This window comes from Chlorocebus sabaeus, chromosome 1 (genome assembly GCF_047675955.1).
Source record: "Chlorocebus sabaeus isolate Y175 chromosome 1, mChlSab1.0.hap1, whole genome shotgun sequence".
Lineage (NCBI taxonomy): Eukaryota > Metazoa > Chordata > Mammalia > Primates > Cercopithecidae > Chlorocebus > Chlorocebus sabaeus.
Window position 1 is genome coordinate 7507324 of NC_132904.1, and position 21697 is coordinate 7529020.

At 48.0% G+C, this 21697-nt stretch overlaps 1 protein-coding gene across 4 annotated transcripts in view; it reads left to right on the plus strand.

The window, feature by feature from the left end:
• Nucleotides 1-15056: 15056 nt before the first annotated feature.
• The window catches only part of SPTBN2 (spectrin beta, non-erythrocytic 2), a 44596-nt gene continuing 37955 nt past the window's right edge, over nt 15057-21697 (plus strand). For 2 of the 4 annotated variants that reach the window (XM_073013771.1, XM_073013849.1), the window contains exon 1: nt 15057-15615. The gene's annotated coding sequence lies outside the window, so the exon portion shown is untranslated. Of the gene's footprint in view, nt 15616-16100; nt 16195-16369; nt 16387-21697 lie in introns of those variants that run through there. The other 2 variants (XM_037999016.2, XM_073013829.1) reach the window with 2 other exon arrangements.

Here is a 21697-nt window from a genome sequence, read left to right on the forward strand (position 1 = left end):
GATAGGGGCTTAAGCCCGTAACTGCTGGTGATCTGACAGCCAAAAGAAAACCCTGATGAGAGATTCCTGCCTGGCAAAGAGTTGCCCACAGAGAAGGGTGAGACAGGGTGTTGGCTGCTTTCCTTCAGGGAAAATTCTTCCACCCCAGCTCTAAGACGCCAGGATTGGACAGGACAGGCTGGGGAGCTGGCAGAGTGCCTGCCCAGTACACAACGTTGGTGCTGCTTCAAAGAACATTGTCTATCGAGACCTGAATCATACCCTTCACGAGACTATGCTCAGCGCTCCTCCCCATTCCTCCCCATCTCAGTTGCTCACAGGTAGACCTATTGGAGCAAGGTAGCTTTTATTTCTGGAAAATCCATCATAACCATCAAACTTGATAAACAGCTGGCATTTGAGGAATCATTGGAGTCTTCCTTTCATTTCCCCACCACCATCCGCAGAGGTCTCCATCCCCACCCCCTGTGTCTTGTCCTTTTTAAGAAGAGGAGTTGCCAAGGGGAAGGGACCACTGATGTTTATTGAATGACTGCTGCTTTTTTTTTTTTTTTTTTTTGTTGAGACGGAGTCTTGCTCTGTCGCCCAGGCTGGAGTGCAGTGGCCGGATCTCAGCTCACTGCAAGCTCCGCCTCCCGGGTTCATGCCATTCTCCTGCCTCAGCCTCCCGAGTAGCTGGGACTACAGGCGCCCACCACCTCGCCCGGCTAGTTTTCTGTGTTTTTTTAGTAGAGACGGGGTTTCACTGTGTTAGCCAGGATGGTCTCGATCTCCTGACCTCGTGATCCGCCCGTCTCAGCCTCCCAAAGTGTGAATGACTGCTTCTTGTCGGACACTACTAACTCTTTACATAACTGATGTCACCCTCTCAACTATCTTGTAAGAAAATTGTTATCGTCACTATTTTATGGGTGAGAAACCAAGGTATTGAGGATGGTTCTTTAAAATATTTCCCATCATGGCTGGGCGCAGTGGCTCATGCCTATAATCCCAACACTTTGGGAGGCCCAGGTGGGTGAATCATTTGAGGTCAGGAGTTCGAGACCAGCCTGGCCAACATGGTGAAACCCTACCTCTACTGAAAATACAAAAATTAACCAGGCGTGGTAGCATGTGCCTGCAGTCCCAGCTACCTGGGAGGCTGAGGCATGAGAATTGTTTGAATCCAGGAGGTTGAGGTTGCAGTGAGCTGACATTGCGCCACTGCACTCCATCCTGGCTGACAGAGCGAGACTGTCTAAAAAAAGAAAAAAAATTGTGAGTGTTGGCCCAGCAGAAAATGCTCCACCTTGAGAATGGCATTGAGAATGAAGATGAGTCTGTTTCCTAGCTTTCAGCCCTTATCCTTGGAAATGAGCCTCTAGCTTTCAGCCCTTGTCCTTGGAATGAGCCTCAGGGATAAAGGTGTAATGGAGCACCCAATACCACCCTAGAGGCAGTGGAGGCCTCTCAAAGGTAGCCAGGGATACAGCTGCTCTCCCTACTGGATGTAGGGAGAAGCAAGGAGGGAAGCCTTTGATATGAGGGTTTGCCATCAGGACTTCCATAGCACAAACCCATGTATTCAGGCAGCATGCAATATAGGCTTGATGTATGGTGAGAATCCACTCTGTGCTAAGTGTTCTTCAGTTTTTCTTATTCATCTTAAGCAGTTCTCCCAATCTTGTAATCTTGTAAGAGAGATGTTATCTTTGTTTTAGAAATGATAAAAATGAGGATCCAAGAAGTTGTATGAATAAATCAGGCATGGTGGCTCATGCTTGTAATTCCAGCACTTTGGGAGGCCAAGGCAGGATTGTTTCAGGACAGGAGTTTGAGACCAGCCTGGGCATTATAGTGAGACCCTCTCTCTGCAAAAAAATTTAAAAATTAGCCAGGTACAGTGATGCATGCCTATAGTCCTAACTACTTGGGAGGTTGAGGTGGGAGGATCTCGAGCCCCTCAAGTTGGAGGTTGCAGTGAGCTATGATTATGTCACTGCACTCCAGCCTAGTGACAGAGCAAGACACTGTCTCAAAAAAAAAATTAAAATTTTAAAAACTGTTTTTTGCTCAGACCCCATCCTCAGAACACTAGAATGTTAGAGGCAGAAGGGACTTTGGAAATTATCAGTTATCTATTATGATGAAGAAATATGAAGCCCAAAGAAACTAAATGACCTGCCCTTGGTTAAGGTCACCTTAGTTAACTAGGCCAACCAAGGAGGCTTTGGGTATGGCTCTTGATATTTTCAGCCCTGGCCTTGCAGGTCTCATTTATTGGCAGTGTCTGTAGGGAGCCAGTTCTTTCCAGTCCTTAGACTGGGTGACATATTGATTCTGCCTTCTTTTCTGCACCCACCTCAGAATTTAGATTACTGTTTCATGTTGTATTAGTTCATTCTCACACTGCTAATAAAGACATACCTGACACTGGGTAATTTATAAAGGAAGGAGGTTTAATTGACTCACAATTCATCATGGCTAGGGAGGCCTCAGGAAACTTAGAATCATGGCAGAAGGGGAAGTAAACACATACTTCTTCACATGGCAGCAGGAAGGGGAAGAATGAGTGCCCATTGAAGGGGAAAGCCCCTTATAAAACCATCAGATCTCTTGAGAACTAATTCACTATCAGAAGAACAGGATGGGGGAAACTGCCCCCATGATTGAATTATCTTCACCTGGTCCCTCCCACGACACATGGGGATTATGAGAGCTACAATTCAAGGTGAGATTTGGGTGGGGACACAGCCAAACTATATCACATGTCTACTTTGGATATCCTGTTTATTCTGAAAAGAAACCCTCTGTCTGAGACACACTCCCTGCCCCCCTACAAGAAGAGCCCGAGATTGATTCTGACCCAAACTCAAGGGTTTGAGTGGAACCAGAACATCCTAGGGAATGCTGCCAGATGAACAATGACATTTTAGGGACTGTTGAGCTTTCTTTCCTTTTGAATGCGCCCTCTCTGTGTCTCCTAGACACTTCTTAGGCCACATCTTGTTTCTTAGGCTCCCCTAGAGCATTCAAATGCCCTGAAGAGGCTGACCCTAGGAACTTGAGTAGAAAATATCCTTGAGGTCCCCCTTACCAAACTGATGCAAAAGGAAGTCCATTTGAAGACTCCCTCCCCTGGGAAAGAAGTCCCCCTTACCAAGCAACTATTAAGCTGTTTCCCATCCAGATAGCAGGAAAGGGTTAACTGCTTCTCTCGGGTCCTGAGCAAAGTCCGTCCCCTACCAGTTCCCATAACCGGGTTTCCTGAAATGGAGCAGGTCCCAGGTGCCTCTCCACTAATCACGTCCTTGGAAATGGGGCCATGAGGCTCAGATTAGCTCATCCCTTCACCTTCTTGAGGCCTTCTCCACCTGGAGTACAGAATCTGGGGCAGCTTCACCACTCACCTCCCTCTGCTTTCTTATCAGGGGTCAGACAGGGATGTTCTAGCAGAGGAATATTATTGGGCTAATGGGGGCAACTAGAGGCCATAGTGGTGCTGACTTTTGTGCAGTTCTTGGACTATGGCATCTGTTCTTCCTCTTTCTAAGACTTAGGGGAAAGAGAGATTCTTTTCCTGGGACAGTACCAAAGTTTGTATAACTAGAGTATTTCCTTCTTCACTCCCATTCCCTGTTTTCTTCCTCTTCTTAGAATAACTGACTATGACACTGACTAACTTCCTGTTTTTCCTGGCCAAGTCACCCTTTGTACAAAGTCTGATTTCTCATCGACCAGTAGCAGGTGCTGGGCCAGCCCAGGAGATTTCATTCCTTTCCTATTATTGTCTAATTTTTCCTCTGCCTAGATAACCAATAAAATCTACATCACAAAGTGGTTCTGCCTTGTGTAACTGGCTTTTTTTTTTTTTTTTTTTTTTTTTGAGAAGGAGTTTTGTTCTTGTTGCCTGGGCTGGAGTGCAGTGGCATGATCTCGGCTCACTGCAACCTCCATCTCCTGGGTTCAAGCAATTCTCCTGCCTCAGCCTCACGAGCAGCTGGGATTACAGACATGCACCACCATACCTGGCTAATTTTTGTATTTTTAGTAGAGACAGGTTTTCGCCATGTTGGCCAGGCTGGTCTCGAACACCTCATGTGATCCACCTGTCTCAGCCTCCCAAAGTGCTGGGATTACAGGTGTGAACCACCGCGCCCAGGGTATAACTGGCTTTTTACCTTGTCTCTAAGTAGGGCTGGATTTGTCCTACCAGCTGATGTCCACTGGAAGAGAAGTGTTCTTTGTGACTTAGAAGCCTTGGGAATGCAAACAGCAGTGTAATCTGGTCACATATGGCCAAGTAAACCTATTGATCCAAAGACCAGATGATCAACTGTATTTGAAAGACAAGTAGGCTAATTGAGACAAAAATTCTTCTTCCAGCAGCCCCATTAAAGAGGACATTGACTCCACATATTCTAATACTCTCAGATTGTTTCATAGACATTATTTTAACTATATTCCTGGGAGAATTTTCCTATTTTAGCTATGGAAAACTAAAACATAACACCTAAAAAGAGGTAAAATGGGAAAAGAATTGAGACATCCTGACTGTGTGTGATTACAGTACTCTGAAGCACTTTGCCAGGGATACAGGTGTACAGTCTTTAAAGCTAGTTATCTGAAACCTTAGTTGAGCTGATTTTTCACTGATCTCTAAAAGTTGACTTGGCTGTGCACAGTGGCTCACGCCTGTAATCCCAGCATTTGAGGAGGCCTACGCAGGAGGATTGCTTGAGCCCAGGAGTTGGAGACTAGCCTGGACAGCATCATTATGTCATCATTAAGACCCCATCTTAAAAAAAAATTAAAACTTAGGCCCGGCACGTTGGCTTACGCCTGTAATCCCAGCACTTGGGGAGGCCAAAGCGGGCAGATCACTTGAGCTCAGAAGCCCAAGACCAGCCTGGCCAACATGGCAAAACCCTGCCTCTACAAAAAATAAATTAGGCAGGCATGGTGGTGAGCACCTGTAGTCCCAGCTACTCATGAGGCTGAGGTGGGAGGATTGCTTGAACCTGAGAAGCGGAGGTTGCAGTGAGCTGAGATTGCACTGTTGCTCTCCAACCTGGGCAACAGAGTGAGACCCTGTCTCAAAAATTAATAATAATGGCCAAGCGCAGTGGCTCACGCCTGTAATCCCAGCACTTTGGGAGGCTGAGGCAGGCAGGTCACGAGGTCAGGAGATGGAGACCATCCTGGCCAACATGGTGAAACCACATGTCTACTAAAAATACAAAAATTAGCCGGGCGTGGTAGCGCGCGCCTGTAGTCCTGGCTACTCAGAAGGCTGAGGCAGGAGAATTGCTTGAACCCAGGAGGCGGAGGTTGCAGTGAGCTGAGATTGTACCACTGCACTCCAGCCTGGAGACAGAGATTCTGCCTCAGTAATAATAATAATAATAATAATAATTTTAAAATAATAAAGTCAATTTAATTTTCATCTATTCTGGCATTAAGGCCACTTCTGACTTCTGTTTCCCCAACTTTCATTCTCACCAATTGGAAAGAGACTATGGGATCAAAGGTCTGAAAGGGTCAGGATGTCTCAATTCTTTTCCCACTTTACCTCTTTCTTTAGGTGTTTGTTTTAGTTTTCCATATTTAAAATAGGAAAATTCTCCCAGAAATATAATTAAAATAATGTCTATGAAACAATCAGAGTTTTAGAATATTTAAATTAGAAAAAATCTTTTTTCTTTTTTTGAGACCGAGTTTCACTCTTGTTGCCGTGGCTGGAGTACAGTGGTGTGATCTCAGCTCACTGCAACCTCTGCCTTGTGGGTTCAAGTGATTCTCCTTCCTCAGCCTCCCAAGTAGCTGGGATTACAGGCATGTGCCACCACACCCCGCTAATTTTTATATTTTTAGTAGAGATGGGGTTTCACCATGTTGGCTGGGCTGGTCTCAAACTCCTGACCTCAGGTGATCCACCTGCCTCGGCCTCCCAAAGTGCTGGGATTACAGGCGTGAGCCACCGTGCCTGGCCTAAATTAGAAGAAATCTTAAAGGTCATTTAATCTAGCATTTCCCAGCCGGCGAAGCAATATTTTTTTCAACTCATGTCCTTTATCCCCACCTCTTCTCCTGGATAGCCTCTCTCTGCCTCCTTCTTCACCTCTTTCTGGTGTCCAAGGTAGAATATTGGTCCAGTTTGCATAGTATATTTAGTGTGTTTAGGGTTGGGAAACACTGACCTACTTCACCTCCCTATTTCATGCAGTAATCATTCTAACAGTCATAACAAGTTCCTATCTAGCTTTTACTTGAATATCCCGTGTTGGGAAATTTGCCGCCTCAGAGGCAACCCATTCCAGCTTTGGGCAGCAGTGGTTTGGTGGAGAGTTTTTCATTATTTCAAGCTAAAGTCTACTCCCTCTCTCTACCCCATGTCTTCCACCCATTGGTCCCAGATCTGCCCATTGAGCCCATAGAGAATCCATCTAATCCCTTTATAAAGGGGCGTGAAGAATACCCAGGAGTGTAATTGTTAACTTGTCACAGTGGCTCAGACCTGGCCTGAATGATTGTATTATAGATATCCTGTGCTTTGTATGCTAGCTGTGTTCCTAAAACATTGTATAAGCCAAGTTTTGTGTGAATCAAATCATTTTAGACATACTGGGAAGTTGACTGTTTAAAAGAAACCCTGTTATCAGTTCTTTCATAAACTGAAGAATCCTTTTGTAATGTAAATAATCTCCCCATTAACATTTTATACAAATCTAGATTTTTGTACATTATGCTTTACCTAAGGCAAGGTTTGCCTACATACAAAACAAGTAAAATAATGATAACGGTAATAGCTAACACTTATTGAGCCCTTATCTGGCACCAGGTGTCATGCACCTGACATGCAGTATTTAATTTCTCATCACAACTTCCTTCTGTAAAATTATCCCTGATTTACAGATGAGGAAGCCCATGCTTAGAGAAGTTAAATACCTTGTCCAAGTTCACACAATTAGAAAAAGATGGACCAGAATTCAAACAAGGTCTGATATCTTCACACCCTGGAAGTTTCAGAAGCCATAATAGTTGACATGACTAGCTACTAGCTGTGCGCCACAGCACAAGTAAATTAGGCTGAGATATAGAAAACTGACCTCAAATGTCTATAGCTTCAAAGATGTACATAAAACCTATTCTTTTCTGGGTGCCCTGGGTTTGCTAGTACAACTCAGTTTCCAGGGTGATTCAACTGAGGAACCCTGAAGCCTTCCCCTCAGTTATTAGTATTAAACAAATGCCATTAAAATTTATTGTAAGCAGATGGGTGTAATCAGACACTTTTTCTTTTCTTGTTTTTCTTATTGCTGCTGAACAAATTAAGACACTTTCTCAAAGGTCTGTGTATTCCCAGGGGTTAGTGTCATGAGCTTGGAAGAAAAAGTGGTTCATTATTGACTGGTAAAGTCAAAGGTATTGAGAATCATGGTTGGTCACAGACTGCTCCCAGATGAGTCTGAATCATTCATATGGGCCCAGTTTTTAATGGCATTTAGGTCTGCAAGTTAAAAATAGTTTGAGAGGGATGGTCCATAAATAAGTGGCGGTTTGAGTCCCAACTGGACAAAGATAAATAGATGGAATATTTCCGTGTTCTCAGATCGGTTCTACTCTCTCCAATTTCGTCAACAGCAGCATGCACTCACAGCATTGCTCAGCTTAGAACATTCCCTGAGGTAGGCTGGGTGCGGTGGCTCAAGCCTGTAATCCCAGCACTTTGGGAGGCCGAGACGGGTGGATCACAAGGTCAGGAGATCGAGACCATCCTGGCTAACACGGTGAAAACCCATCTCTACTAAAAAATACAAAAAACTAGCCGGGCGAGGTGGCAGGCGCCTGTAGTCCCAGCTACTCGGGAGGCTGAGGCAGGAGAATGGCGTGAACCCGGTAGGCGGAGCTTGCAGTGAGCTGAGATCCAGCCACTGCACTCCAGCCTGGGCGACAGAGCGAGACTCCGTCTCAAAAAAAAAAAAAAAAAAAAAAAAAAAGAACATTCCCTGAGGCTCTGAGAACCCACACTTTTCTACACTGTGTAAGAGAGCTCAAGGCATGACTCCCTTCAGTCCTCTGTACCCCACCTCCACCTACCCCCCCATCAGAATTCCTCATCTGATGTGACACTTTATCTTGGCTCATTTGCAGACTTTTGCTTTCAAATACTTCATTATCCTTTGCAAACCATGCCCCAAGTTGGCCAAGACCATGCTGACATCATGGTCTAAGTAATCACAGGAAATCAGGTCAGTCCTCGGAAGGTATCAAGCTCCCCTAGCAAGCCACCTTTCTGACCTTGTGCAGCATGCTTGTTTACAATTTCAAGTCATAGACTCAGGTGAGGAAACACGTCATTTTCTTTATTTCTCAACTTAGTTTGTCAGTTTTCACTTCTACTGATAGCTGAAAAAGAATTAACCTCACCGATCAAGATAACGTAATCTGACATTTTGGGATGGATGATTAAAAAATAAATAATGCAATCATTGCAAGTTTTTTTGTTTTGTTTTTGTTTGTTTGTTTGAGACAGGGTCTTACTCTGTTGCTCAGACTGGAGTGCAGTGGCATAGTCATGACTCACTGCAGCCTCGACCTCCCAGGCTCAAGCAATTCTCCCACTTCTACCACCTAAGTATCTGGGGCCACAGGCATACACCACCATGCCCAGATAATTTTTAAATTTTTTGTAAAGTTGGGAGTCTCACTATTATTGCACAAGCTGGTCTTGAACTCCTGGACTTAAGCAATCCTCCTGCCTCAGCCTTCCAAAGTGCTAGGGCTACAAGCGTGAGCCACCATGCCCAGCCGTCAGTCGTTGCAAGTTTTAAACTCAGTCTCTCAGTCTCTTAGGATTCTCCTCCCAGCCCCCTTCTCCTGATGTTTTTGTTTTGCTTTGTTTTGTTTTGTTTTGTTTTGTTTTTTTCCTGAGACCGAGTCTTGCTTTGTCACCCAGGATGGAGTATAGTGGCGCAATCTCAGCTCACTGCAACCTCCATCTCCCGGGTTCAAGCAATTCTTCTGCCTCAACCTCCCAAGTAGCTGGGACTATAGGCATGCGCCACCATGCCTGGCTATTTTTTGTATTTTTAGTAGAGACAGGGTTTCACCATGTTGGCCAGGCTGGTCTCCCACTCCTGACCTCAGGTGATCCACCCACCTCAGCCTCCGAAAATACTGGGATTACAGGCATAAGCCACCGCGCCCAGCTCTCTGCTATAGATTTTAAAGGGTCTAGTTAAGGGTTCCAAAGCGAAGAATTTAGCTTTGATCTCTCTGTATCATCCCTATGCAGAGGGCAGTGCATCTGCAAAGCACTTACTGTTGCCATTGCTGCTGCTGCTGCTGCTTCAGTGATGGAGATAGATTAGGGATAAAAGAAAGGGAAACACATAATTTGATATGAAAACATTTCGTTTCATCTGTTTACAATAAGGAGTCCTCTTCTCTCCCAAGGTCTTTTCTTCCATTCATTAGTTTACTGCACAGATATCTATGTGTCTGCTCTGCTGGGGATACACTGTGAAATAATTGTGTTCTCTTCCCTCATGGCGCTCATGCTCTAAGAGGGAACACAACCAATGGGCAGTGACAATCCAGTGTGGAGGTCTCTCAGAATGCCCCTGTCCCAGACTTGGAGCTCAAGGAAGGCTTTCCAGAGGAAGTAACATCTAAATTGATACCTGAAGGATGAGTAAGCATTGGGTAAATGGAAGAGGAAGAGTGATTCCAACCAGAAGGAAGAGCATGCTCAAAATCCCATCAACACTGGGGAAACTCCAAGAGGTTCCTTATGGCGAGGATATAGAGTGCCAAGTGCAGAGTGGTGAGAAACCAGGCTGGAGAGGTAAACAGGGTGTGCAAACTTTGTCTTAACAAAGTCTTAACAACTTTGGACTTTGTCCCAAGGGCAGTGGGGAGTCGCTAAAGGGTTTTCAGAAGAGGAATTATCTGTCAGATTGTTGTATTAAAGAGACTACTCTAGCCGCACAGTAGATAAAATGGCCCAGGAAGAGTGCACAGAATAAGAAAAGGCCTAGACAAAACACCACCATCAACAACAAAATTAAGTGACAAGCACAAAAGGAACCCACAAAAGAAACAGAGAAGGGACCACAGGGGTTGAAGGAAAACCAAGAAAATGGCAACCCCATACCAAAAGAAGAAAATTTCAAGAAGCAGAGCATAATTAGAGTCAATTGCTGCCAAGAGGAGAAGTAAGAGAGCAATTGGAAACTAACAGCTGGATTTTGCAATAGGATTATTGACAACCTTGTTGAAAGCAGCTTTACAGTGGAAGTTCTATTGCATTGGATTAAGTCAATTGTATCAATGCTCATCTATCCCCTTCAATTACCATATATTTCTACACTGATGTATTCCAAATGGATATCTTAAGTCCAGACATCCCCTTTAAAGTCCTTGCCCATATATAATTGACTACTCAGTATCTCCACTTGATTGGTTCAAAGATACCTCAAACCCACGTTCCAAAACCAACAATTTCTCCACCCAAACCTGGTTTTCCTGGAGTGTTCCTCATCTCAGCAAATAGTAGCTCCATTATTCCAATTGCACAACCCATCCTTGACTAACCCTTTTTCCTCACCACCACCCCTATATCTATTCCATCATCACATCTGGTCAATTCCTTTTTTTTTTTTTTGAGACGGAGTCTGGCTTTGTTGCCCAGGCTGGAGTGCAGTGGTGTGATCTCGGCTCACTGCAAGCTCCGCCTCCCGGGTTCTCGCCATTCTCCTGTGCCAGCCTCCCAAGTAGCTGGGACTACAGGCTCCCACCACCACTCCCAGCTAACTTTTTTGTATTTTTAGTAGAGATGGGGTTTCATCGTGTTAACCAGGATAGTCTCGATCTCCTGACCTCATGATCCGCCTGCCTCAGCCTCCCAAAGTGCTGGGATTACAGGTGTGAGCCACAGCGCCCAGCCCACATCTGGTCAATTCTTTCAACCTGTGCACTCCATCTCCACTGCCGGCAACTGAGTTCAAGCTACCATCTTCTCTCTCACCCCACCCGCAGTGGTAGCCTCCTAACTGGTTTCTCACACCAGTCTTTGCACCCCTCCATAGCAGCTAGAGTAACCTATTCCCCCCATAGCAGCTACAGTAACCTTTTTAAAATACAAAGTTGATCCTATCACTTCCTTATTTCAACCTTTCAATAGTCTCTCAGGGCTCTAAAGGTGAAAATCAAAATTCTTCAAATGACATAAAAAGCTCTGCATGATCTAGCCCTTGCCTATCTCCCCAGCCACAATTCTCTACACATTCCCTCTTCGCCTCTGTTTTTCCTGCACCCTGGTCTTTTCTCCGTTTCTTTTGTATTGTTTTGTTTTTTGAAACAGAGTCTCGCTCTGTCACCCAGGCTGGAGTGCAGGAGCATGATCTCAGCTTACTGCAGTCTCCACCTCCCTGCCTCAGCCTCCCGAGTAGCTAGGATTACAGGCACCTGCCACCACACCCAGCTAATTCTTGTATTTTTAGTAGAGATGAAGTTTCACCATGTTGGCCATGCTAGTCTCGAACTCCTGACCTCAGGTGATCCACCCGCCTCAGCCTCCTAAAGCGCTGGGATTACAGGCGTGAGCCACTGTGCCCGGCCTCTTTCCTCCTTTTTTTTTTTTTTTTTTTTTTTTTTTTGAGACTGAGTCTCACTTTGTCGCCCAGGCTGGAGTGCAATGGCACGATGTCGGCTCACTGTAAGCTCCGCCTTCCGGGTTCACGCCATTCTCCTGCCTCAGCCTCCTGAGTAGCTGGGACTACAGGCATCTGAGACCATGCCCGGCTAATTTTTTTGTATTTTTAAAGTAGAGACAGGGTTTCACTGTGTTAACCAGGATGGTCTCCATCTCCTGACCTCATGATCTGCCCGACTCCGCCTCCCAAAGTGCTGGGATTATAGGAGTGAGCCACTGCTCCCAGACTCTTCTCCATTTCTTATGTACACCGTGTGTCCTGCAACATCAGGCTTGTTAGCCATACACTCTGTGGGTAAGAACACAGGTTCAAGGGTCAGATTGGGTTAAAATCCCAGCACTACCCTTGCCTGGTTTGATGACCCTGAGTAAGGTACTTAATCTGTCAATGTCTCCATTTCCTCACCTGCGAAATGGGGTTAATACTTACCTCTCAGAGTTGTTATAAAGGATTAAATGAAATGTTATGTGTAAAGTACTAGAAATACAGTTCCATGTTAATGTTAGTAACAGCTATTATTATTCCCCACTCTGTCTAGTTAATGCTTCTCATATTTCAGATCTCAACTCAGGTGATCTGAGGTTATGACTCTGTTCAATTCTCTCTTAACATCCTGAACTTTTCATTCATAACACTCATTGTACTTTGTGGTTATATATCTGCTGGGTTATTTTATTAATGTTTGTCAATCCCACCACAGGCTCTTCCAAGAGAAAACAGACAGTATCCATTTTACTCATCATTATGTCCCCAGATCCCAGCAAAGTGCCTGGCATATAATTAGCCATATAGTTTTTGCATAAGTATTTGATTGAACAGGGGCGAGGAAGTGAAGCCAATGAGTGCAAATGACTCAGGAAGACTGTGAACATGAACAGCAAGGGGAATGCATGGAGGGAGATCAGGGCTTCTTGATTATTTTTTAAGCTGGCAAATGCTTGAGCACGTTTAAATCCTGATGGGAAGGAGCCAGCAGAGAGGGAGGAGTGAGGGCCATGAGGCTGCGGAAGGGGATGAGACTTAACATAGGAGCCAGAAGAATCCATCTTAGGTGGAAGGAGAGACACCTCTTCCCTGGTATAGAAACAAGAGCTGAGAATTTAGCTATGTATGTATGTTTGGTGGGCAGAGCTAAGACCTTTCCATGAATCTTGATAATGTAAGCAGCAAATGTGGATTCACTGAGAAGCTCAACAAACTTGGTGGACATCATTCCATTCACTTTTGCAACTCAAGTAAGAAGGAACCAGATGTTTTCTTCATCATTGACTGTGCTGGTTCACTACAGAGCAAAATAACAAGTTTCCAAAGCAACCCAGTCACAGAGCTGAGATAGGCGATCTCAGTGCTCTCTTTATTCAACCTGCTTCCTCTCCAAACCGGGAAACAGTATGGGAAATAATACAGTAAAATCATAATGGCCGATACTGGTTAAGTGCTTACTATGTGCTGGGCACTGTTCTCTTACTTTACCTGCAATAACTCATTTGATGTTCCCCACATTATGGTACCATTTTGCATTTAAGGAAACTGAATCCTAGGGAGGTAACTTGCCCAAGGTCACACAGTGAGTGGGTGGCAGAACTACAGTTTAAACCCAAGGAGTCTGACTCCAAAATCAATGCTTTTAACCATTCTGCTATACTCCCTGTCTAGCAGAGAGGAAAGAGCATATTAGGATTCAGAAGGCCTGGAGTTTCTATCATGAACTAATTCTGTGAACTTGTACATTCACTTAGGTGTCTGAACATCAGTCTGTTCATCAATGGAATAAGAATGAGAATGTTTATCTTACAAGTCTTCTTGAAGGATTATGAAATGCTGAAAATAGGAAATAACTCTACAAAAGATATTATTTTGCTAAGCATAAGACTTAATACCTTTGACTTCTAATTGGGTCACAATATTATAGGCTGTCATTGTGACCCTCAGTTCCCATAACCAGTACAGCAGCAGCAGCTTGGTGGTTCCAGTTCCTTTGGCAGGGCAGCTGATTCTTTCTCTTTTTTTTTTTTTTGAGATGGAGTCTCATTCTGTCACCCAGACTGTAGTGCAGTGGCATGATCTCGGCTTGCTGCAACCTCTGTCTCCCAGGTTCAAGTGATTCTCTTGCCTCAGCCTCCTGAGTAGCTGAGATTACAGGTGCCCACCACCATGCCTGGCTAATTTCTGTATTTTTAGTAGAGAAGGGGTTTCACCATGTTGTCCAGGCTGGTCTCAAACTCCTGACCTCGTGATCCACCTGCCTCGGCCTCCCAAAGTGCTGGGATTACAAGCGTGAGCCACTGCGCCTGGCCATGGGCAGCTGATTCTCATCCCATCAGCTTTAATGTCCCTGACCAAGTGTCCCTGATGACCGTCATGCACAGGTTGGTGCCTGCTTCCCCCTGAACCAACCAACTCGTACTCCTACCTCTAGGAAGAGTTGCAGTTTATGCCCTTGTTTCTTTAATGCCATTACCTTACAATGCCATTGCCTAAAAGAGTGGCTATTAAAAAAGTAATAATAAATAGCCTCAGGCCAGGCACAGCAGCTCATGCCTATAATCCCAGCACTTTGGGAGGCTGAGGCGGGTGGATCACCTGAGGTCAGGAGTTCAAGACCAGCCTGGCCAACGTGGTGAAACCCCGACTCTACTAAAGATACAAAAATTAGCCAGGCATGGTGGCATGCACCTGTAATCCCAGCTACTAGGGAGGCTGAGGCAGGAGAATTGCTTGAACCTGGGAGGAGAAGGCTGCAGTGAGCCGAGATAACGCCACTGCACTCCAGCCTGGGTGACAGAGCAAGACTCCGTCTCAAAATAATCATAATCATAATCATAAATAGCCTCAAATGCAGCTAACTGTGAGGTACACACCAGAAAGCCAGTTCCAGTTTCGTGGCAGAAGCACAGATATCAGAGCTAGGAGAGAGCTTCAAAGTAATCTTTCAGTGGAACTCCCCAACCCTCCTCCCAGCCCATTTTATAGACTAGGAAAACCAAGGCCAGGTAGATGACACCACTAGTTAGGGTTGTGAAAACCGTATCTGGAAAGTACTTCAATTGCATATATTTGTTTCAGTATGCATACCTTTTCAGAAAGGAGCAAAATCCTAAATTACCCATTGAGCTATTATAAAACCTTAAATCCAATAATTCGCTCAAAGCCTGTTCTTTGAGTGCCCTTACTTGGCCATTTCAGGCATTCCCTGGATAGAAATGGGCCCACATCTTCAGGGGCAGTACATAAACTAACGGCTGTGTACAAAGCTCACCCTGTTACCACTGGTTCATCTCTGAGCTGAGTTTTCTAATCTGGAAGAACAGCACCTACTTCTCAGAGCTGGAGTGGGGGTGGGAGTGTCACATGAGATGATGCGCTTTTAGCACCCACCTGGCACTCTGTGAGTTTGTCATGATTTGGACATAATTCCTTCCTCTCCTAAGCAGGCAGCAGTTCACCTTGGTTAAGGACCTTAGACCTTAGACCACCCAGACGCTAAGAAACCAAGGAGAAACCCAGTGCCAGGCCTAGAAATGTCTGCCCCCACCCCCACCCCCCTCAAGACGGTGACTAGGCCGGAATTCTCCTGGTTGATAAATGAGAGGAGCTGAGAAGCGCTGAGATGCCTGTTCCCAGCGTCTGATCTGTAGAAGGCGAATCTTCACTGTGCCATGGAGATGTTCTGGGAGGCAGAGCCGGCCCAGCTGCCTGAAGGAGGACGCGAGAGCGAGGGGACTGGTGAGAGGAATGCTTAGCGGAGACGGACTGGAGGTGCCCGGAGAGGAAAGGGGAACGGAGGCTGGATCTCGGGAAACCTCGTCGGCAGTGTCATTAAAGGAAGGATCGCGTGTCTCGGCAGTGTCATTAGAGGAAGGATCGCGTGTCTCGGGGATACGAATTTTGAAGGAAAAGCAGAATAGGGAGAAAGGTGAGGTGTCCGAATCGGGGGAGACCAAGATCTGTAAGCTGTGGTGGGGATCCGGGTCCAGCGAGGACGGGAAGGCGGGTTTTTGGGGGGAACCCGCACGGAAGGTGGCTGGGGTTCGGCAGCCGGCCTCGGAGCTGCCGCCGCGTTAGCTCCGGGACAGGTCAACGACCCCGGGCGGGGAGCGGCGGGGAGCACCAAGAGGGGCCGCGGTTGCCATGGCGCCGGGCGGGGAAGGGGCGACTTGGGCCCCGCCCCGAGCCCCGCGGGGCCGCCGGCTCCAGATGGTCCCGGGCCTCCCGCGGGAGCCGGCGGCCTGCGGCAGGGGGAGGCTATTGTCCTCCTTCCGCGGCGCCGCAGTCCCGCCGCTCGCGCCCGCGCGGCGCCGCCACGCGCCCCGCCGCCGCCCGCCCCGCGCGCCCCCCGCGCCGCCTGCGCCCCGTGACAGCGCCCGCCCGCCGCCCGCGGTGCGCCCGGCAGCTGCCTGCAACCTCCTGTCGCGGCCGGGCTGCGGGCGCGGCAACTACCGGTGCGCCCCCACCCGCCGCGCCCCCGCCCGCCCGGCCGCTGCTCCGCGCGGAGGTAGGTGCCTGCGCCCCCGCCCGCTTTGTCCCGGCCCGCGGGGCGGCGCGCTTTGTGCTGCAGCGTGCGGGTGGCGGGGTCGGGGTCGGGGTCGGGGTTGGGGTCGGGTCCCGGCGGCCGGGGTGAGCCCGGGCGAGCCGGGGCGGGAGCAGGCGGGGACGGGACGGAGAGGGTCCCATGCCAGCCACACAGGTACCGGGGTGAGGGCGGTGGGGGCCAAGGCCGTGGGGGATTCGGGCCTCTCTGGAGCTGGGAGAAGAGTCTGGAACAGTTGGGGCTGACGGACACGTTCGCAGCCAGGCTGGGAGCGGGTCTGACAGCGCCGGCCTCTCGCGTCGCCGGGGCTGCGAGGCGGACGGGCCGGCGCCGGGCCAGGTGCTGGGGGCGCGCTCGGCCGCCTCTGTCCGGCGGGCTGCGGGAGCCCGGCTCCCTCCTCCCGGGAGCCGCGTGGGCTCCTCCTCGCCTCTTTGGCAGCTGGCTCCACGCGCTCCCTTCTGTTCCCCCCCAGTGTGTGGGAGAGGGGCACGCGGTTGGCTGTGGTGGCCGGAACTGGCCCGAGGAGAACGCAGACGCTTCGGGCGGCGGGGAAGCGGCCGCGTGCGGCGTTTCTGCGGCCGGGACGCTGATAGGGCTGTGCTGTCCGCCCCGCACGGAGCTACCCGGCGAGACCTGCTCGCGGGGATGTTCCAGCTCCGGCGACAGAGTCGTGATTTACCTTCCACTCGGCTTGGAACTTTTACCCCATTGACCCCAGGACATTCCATGCTTGTGTGAGGTGCAGGCTTGCCCTGGTCTTAACCTGCTACATGACGTCTGCCCTCCCCCTCTCGGAGCAGCCACAGTTCCAACGCTGGAGAGCCCGGGGGTTTCAGGCATGGGCAGAGGTAGCCACAAACCAGTTTTCCTTGAAGGTGAAGAGGGCAGAGTGAGTTACAAATATGTGTCTTAGCTTGAGGTGTGGGGCAACCTCTTGATATATTCAGAAGGGCAAAGGATTGGCCGCGGAGAAGGTAGGATGGAGTTTAGATTCTTCACTTAGAAAAATTGATGTGACCCCGGGCTTGGGGAAGGGAGGTAGCAAGGGAGTGAAGAATTTGAATATTTGAATAAATCTGCCATAACTGGAGGATTCTAGAAGAGAAAATAAAATTTCGGCCCCCCTCTGCAGCCCAATTCCTAACTTCCTCCGAGGGATTTGATCAGGAACACAGTCTGAGAGGTGGGTTGGGGTTTTGCTGTTCCTGCCTTCTCCTGTTTTCTGCCCTGGGGCCCATCTTTCTCTTGCCTTCCTGGGGGCCCTGAGCTGATTTGTGACTTTTTTTCCTTTTATCTCTCTGCCAGTCCACCCATTTATACTTAGAAGCAAATAAGATTTGAACTTTGCCAAAGTCCCCATTTCTTCTAATCTATTATTCATCCCGCTGTCATTTGTTCAACTCTGCCTTCCCATGACTTCTCTAGCTCTGCCGTCCTCCTCCCGCATATCTGCAGTTCGCTGTTGGGGCATCAGCACTGTTTCTTTCATTACCTCTGGCACCTACTCCATCTTCGTCTTCCTCTCTCATTGCCTGAGCTCCTGAGGGGAAGTGATATTTGAGTTTAGTGTGGGGTAGGGCCTGAGCAGACCAAGAAGCTAACCCTGGGTCACTGAAACTTTGTGTCTTCTCAGTACTCATGGCTCCTCTAACCAATTCCAGCTGCTTCCCATCTTTGGACAAGGGTGGCCCTCAAGGTGTGGTCCCCAGACCAGTAGCTTCAGTGTCACCCGGGAACAGGTTAGAAATGCACATTCCCAGGTACCACCCCAGAAGTACCGACTCAGAAACTGGGGGATATGGGGAGTGACCTGTGATTTAACAGTCCTCTAGGTTGTTGTGATTCATGGAAGTTTGAGAATCCCCAGTCCTGAGCTGTTGAGCTCAACCCTGAAAGTATCCCAGCCCAGGAGCAGGTCTTCTCCCGTGCCCTGTTCATTCTTTCCTTGAGCTTCTCTCTAGTCCTAAGAAAGACATTAATTCGATAGCCAAAAAAATGAATTATAGTCAAGTCATTCAGTATCTCTTTATTGCATATCTATTGTACTGAGTCTGGAAAAACACCAAAACGAGTTAACAGCCCTTGTCCTCAATGAGTTAAATGTGGAGTGGGCAGAGAGACATGTAAACAACTAACTGTAATGCGATGTGATAAGTACAATACTAGCTGCATGCTGAAGTGCCCTGGGAGCACAGAGGAGGGAATGATCAACTCTGAGCGAGGGAAAGAATTCATCAGGAGCAGGAGGTGGTGAGAGGAAGAATTAGGGTACAAGGCAGCCTCTAACCCAGGGTATAGGATTTCTAGCTTAACATATCAGCTGAAAGAGAGGAAAGCTGCCCTGGAGGATCAGCACGCGTGAGCCTAGTCTGCCTCCAGCAGTGCCTGGTGTAGATTCCAGCAGGACCCCAAGCCTGCAACTGGCAGGGGTTGGCATTCTTCTAGCACTAACAGTGTAAGCTACTTGGGCCTGGCCTTGAGGTCAATTGCTAAGAATAAGGTATGATGAGACTGTAATCTGGATTAGCTACTGCACTGCCCTATTGCCAGACTTCAGGAATCCGTAGAAGAGGGGACAATTGAGGATTCTCGGGCTTCAAGAGAGACAGGGGGTCATGAAGCTGGGGGTGGGGGCTGCTGGCCAACTGAGGAAGTGTGAGCATGGAGACCCTGGTCATAGATGAGGAATGATCTACTCAGTGGCAAGAAAACAGCGCTGGATATGTGTAGGAGAAACGCAAATAGAAATCAGTGGGAATCTAGAGATGGCAGCAGGGGACACATGCTGAGAACACAGCATATTGTCCACAAGGCCAGGGAGCTGCAGAGCCAGAATGCTCAGAAACCAAGACCTAGAGACACAGAGGTAGCAGAGCCTCACAGCCACATGCTGAACAATGCCAGAGAGCACCATTCACATGGAAGGCGATGGGAACAAACTCCCTGGAGTCACAACATGGTAGCCCTGTGGGGGTCTGTGATCTAAGGACACCAGTACCAGCATGGTTCCTTATCCATATCACAGCATTTCTGGAAACTCAGGACACACAGCTTGCATGCTGCAAATTCAATTTGGGGAGAGGAGCATTTAAGTGGCCGAGGTTTTATTTGGGGGAAGAGGAGGTTCTAGCTCCATACTTTCTCTTGGTAATGGTAGGAATCCACAGAGACATTCTAACAGTTGGACTTCCCTGGAGGGTCTGGCTCCCAATTGGACACCTTTGTAACTTTAACAAAACCCCCAATTCTGCATTTCTCCTGAGCCCTACTTCCTAGGACCAGGGCTGTGGTCTTGGCAGTCACTGGTTCTGGAAAGGAAGGAGGTGTGGAGAAGACAGAAGTGATGGGTGGTGAGTCTCGGGTAGGTGGGGAGGTGTGTGCCCATGGACACACAAAGGCAGAACCTGGCTTCCATCATTAACTGGTTCCATGAAGCTGAACCTGACCTGCTTGAAGGCCAGGGTTGTCTGCCCCTCCCCTTGGGAGGACCAAGTTGGAGTCCCAAAAATAAGCCAAAGCAGTCCATGTTTAGGTTCTGTGCAGCTTGCAGGGGCCTCAGAGATACTGTAGTTTGGAGACAGGGTCAGATGGTTAGCTTCTTTGAGTTTCTGCTCTTTGCGGAGTACAAAGATGTATGAGGCTGGGTTTGCAAACCTCAGCAGTTGGGGCCAGGCAGGTAACATAGTATGTGAAGTGGCTGGGCCTGTAGAGAGATAATGCAGACCCATCTAAAGGAATCCAAAATTAGTCCTTTTTTTTTTTCTTTTTTTTTTTTTTAAAGACAAGTTTTACTCTGTCATCCAGGCTAGAGTGCAATGGTGCAGTCTTGGCTCACTGCAACCTCCGCCTCCCAGGGTCAAGCGACTTGACAGCCTCAGCCTCCTGAGTAGCTCGAACTACAGACACCTGCTACCACACTCAGCTGAGTTTTTGTAATTTTAGTAGAGACGGGGTTCCGCCTTGTTGGCCAGGCTGGTGTCGAACTCCTGACCTCAGGTGATCCGCCCGCCTTGGCCTCCTAAAGTGCTGGGATTACAGGCATAAGCCTCCTCACCTGGCCAAAAAATCAGTCATTTAAAAATAGCTTATTGGCCCAGCGAAACACTCCCGGGGGCTAGCCTTGGTACGTTTGTGACTCCTAGTAAGGGGTCATGGAAACCGAAGCGGGGGCAGGGTGGGGCTTGGGTGTAGGCGTTTTTGTGGGCAGATCTGTGCAGGGAGAGTTTGAGTGCTGGAGATGTCCATCCCAGAGCTGAGCATAAGTGTGGCTGCTGGTTAGGAAGCACTAATTTGAGGGGCCGAGAGAAGTGGAATTACACTTGGTCCTGAGGCGTGGACTACTTTCCCGTCTAGAAGCTGAGAGTATTAGGTGATGCTAGTTCAGGTCATGCCTTGCCCACGGCACTCTTTGCTCAGGGTGATTCAACTCTGCCCTAGAATATATTTTTATATAAATATTTACAGAACAAATCCAGAGAATCTGTGGGGAGAAATGGTGGATTTTGAATGAGAAGAGTCCTAGGCCTAGTAGAAATTAAGCTCCCTTTCCTTCTAGAGGGAATTAAAGCCCAAATCTACAAGCCTTAGACCTTAGCTCCCTTGCATCTCATTAATGCTCCTCCCAAGAAAAATCCTTGCGCACATTTTCTCTTTAGGAGAAAGGGGAGGGGCAGACAACCCTGGCCTTCAAGCAGGTCAGGTTCAGCTTCATGGAATTAGTTAATGATGGAAGCCAGGTCCTGCCTTTGTATGCCCATGGGTCTCACCACCTACCCGAGTCTCACCACCCAGCACTTCTGTCTTCTACATACCTCCTTCCTTTCCAGAATCTGAGGCTACCAAGACCACAGCCCTGGTCCTAGGAAGTAGGGCTCAGGAGAAATGCAGAATTGGGGGTTTTGTGAAAGTTACAGACCCAGTCCCCTCCCCTCTCTCAAATGGCTGCTGAATGCTGAATTACGCAAGAACTTTGGACAGTAGAGGTTTTTTGTTTTTTTTTTTTTTTTTTTTTAAATCCCCAGCAGCTATTCTGAACCTCATTTGTTAGTTTTGAGGACAGAGTGTGTTTGCGTAAGTTAGAGCCATAAGTAGTGCTGTTGAGCAGACGTGGTTCACATTTCCCCAGCCTGGGCCCTAGGCAGGAGCCATGGCTGCTCATCCCTCCGGGGAGGACTCGAGGCCTCCAGGATGGTTGAGGAACCTGTGTATATTCTCTGTTCAAGAGGCTGCGATTAAGAGCGTATCCCCAGAGTCGGAAAGAACTTTTCAAAAGCCAGCACTGTTTCTTCCAGCTGCATGACCTTGAACCAATAACTTAATGTCTTTTTTTTTTTTTTTTTTTTTTGAGGTGGAGTCTCACTCTGTCTCGCCCAGGCTGGAGTGCAGTAGTGCAATCTCGGCTCACTGCAGCCTCTGCCTCCCAGGTTCAAATGATTCTCCTGGCTCAGCCTCCCCAGTAGCTGGGACT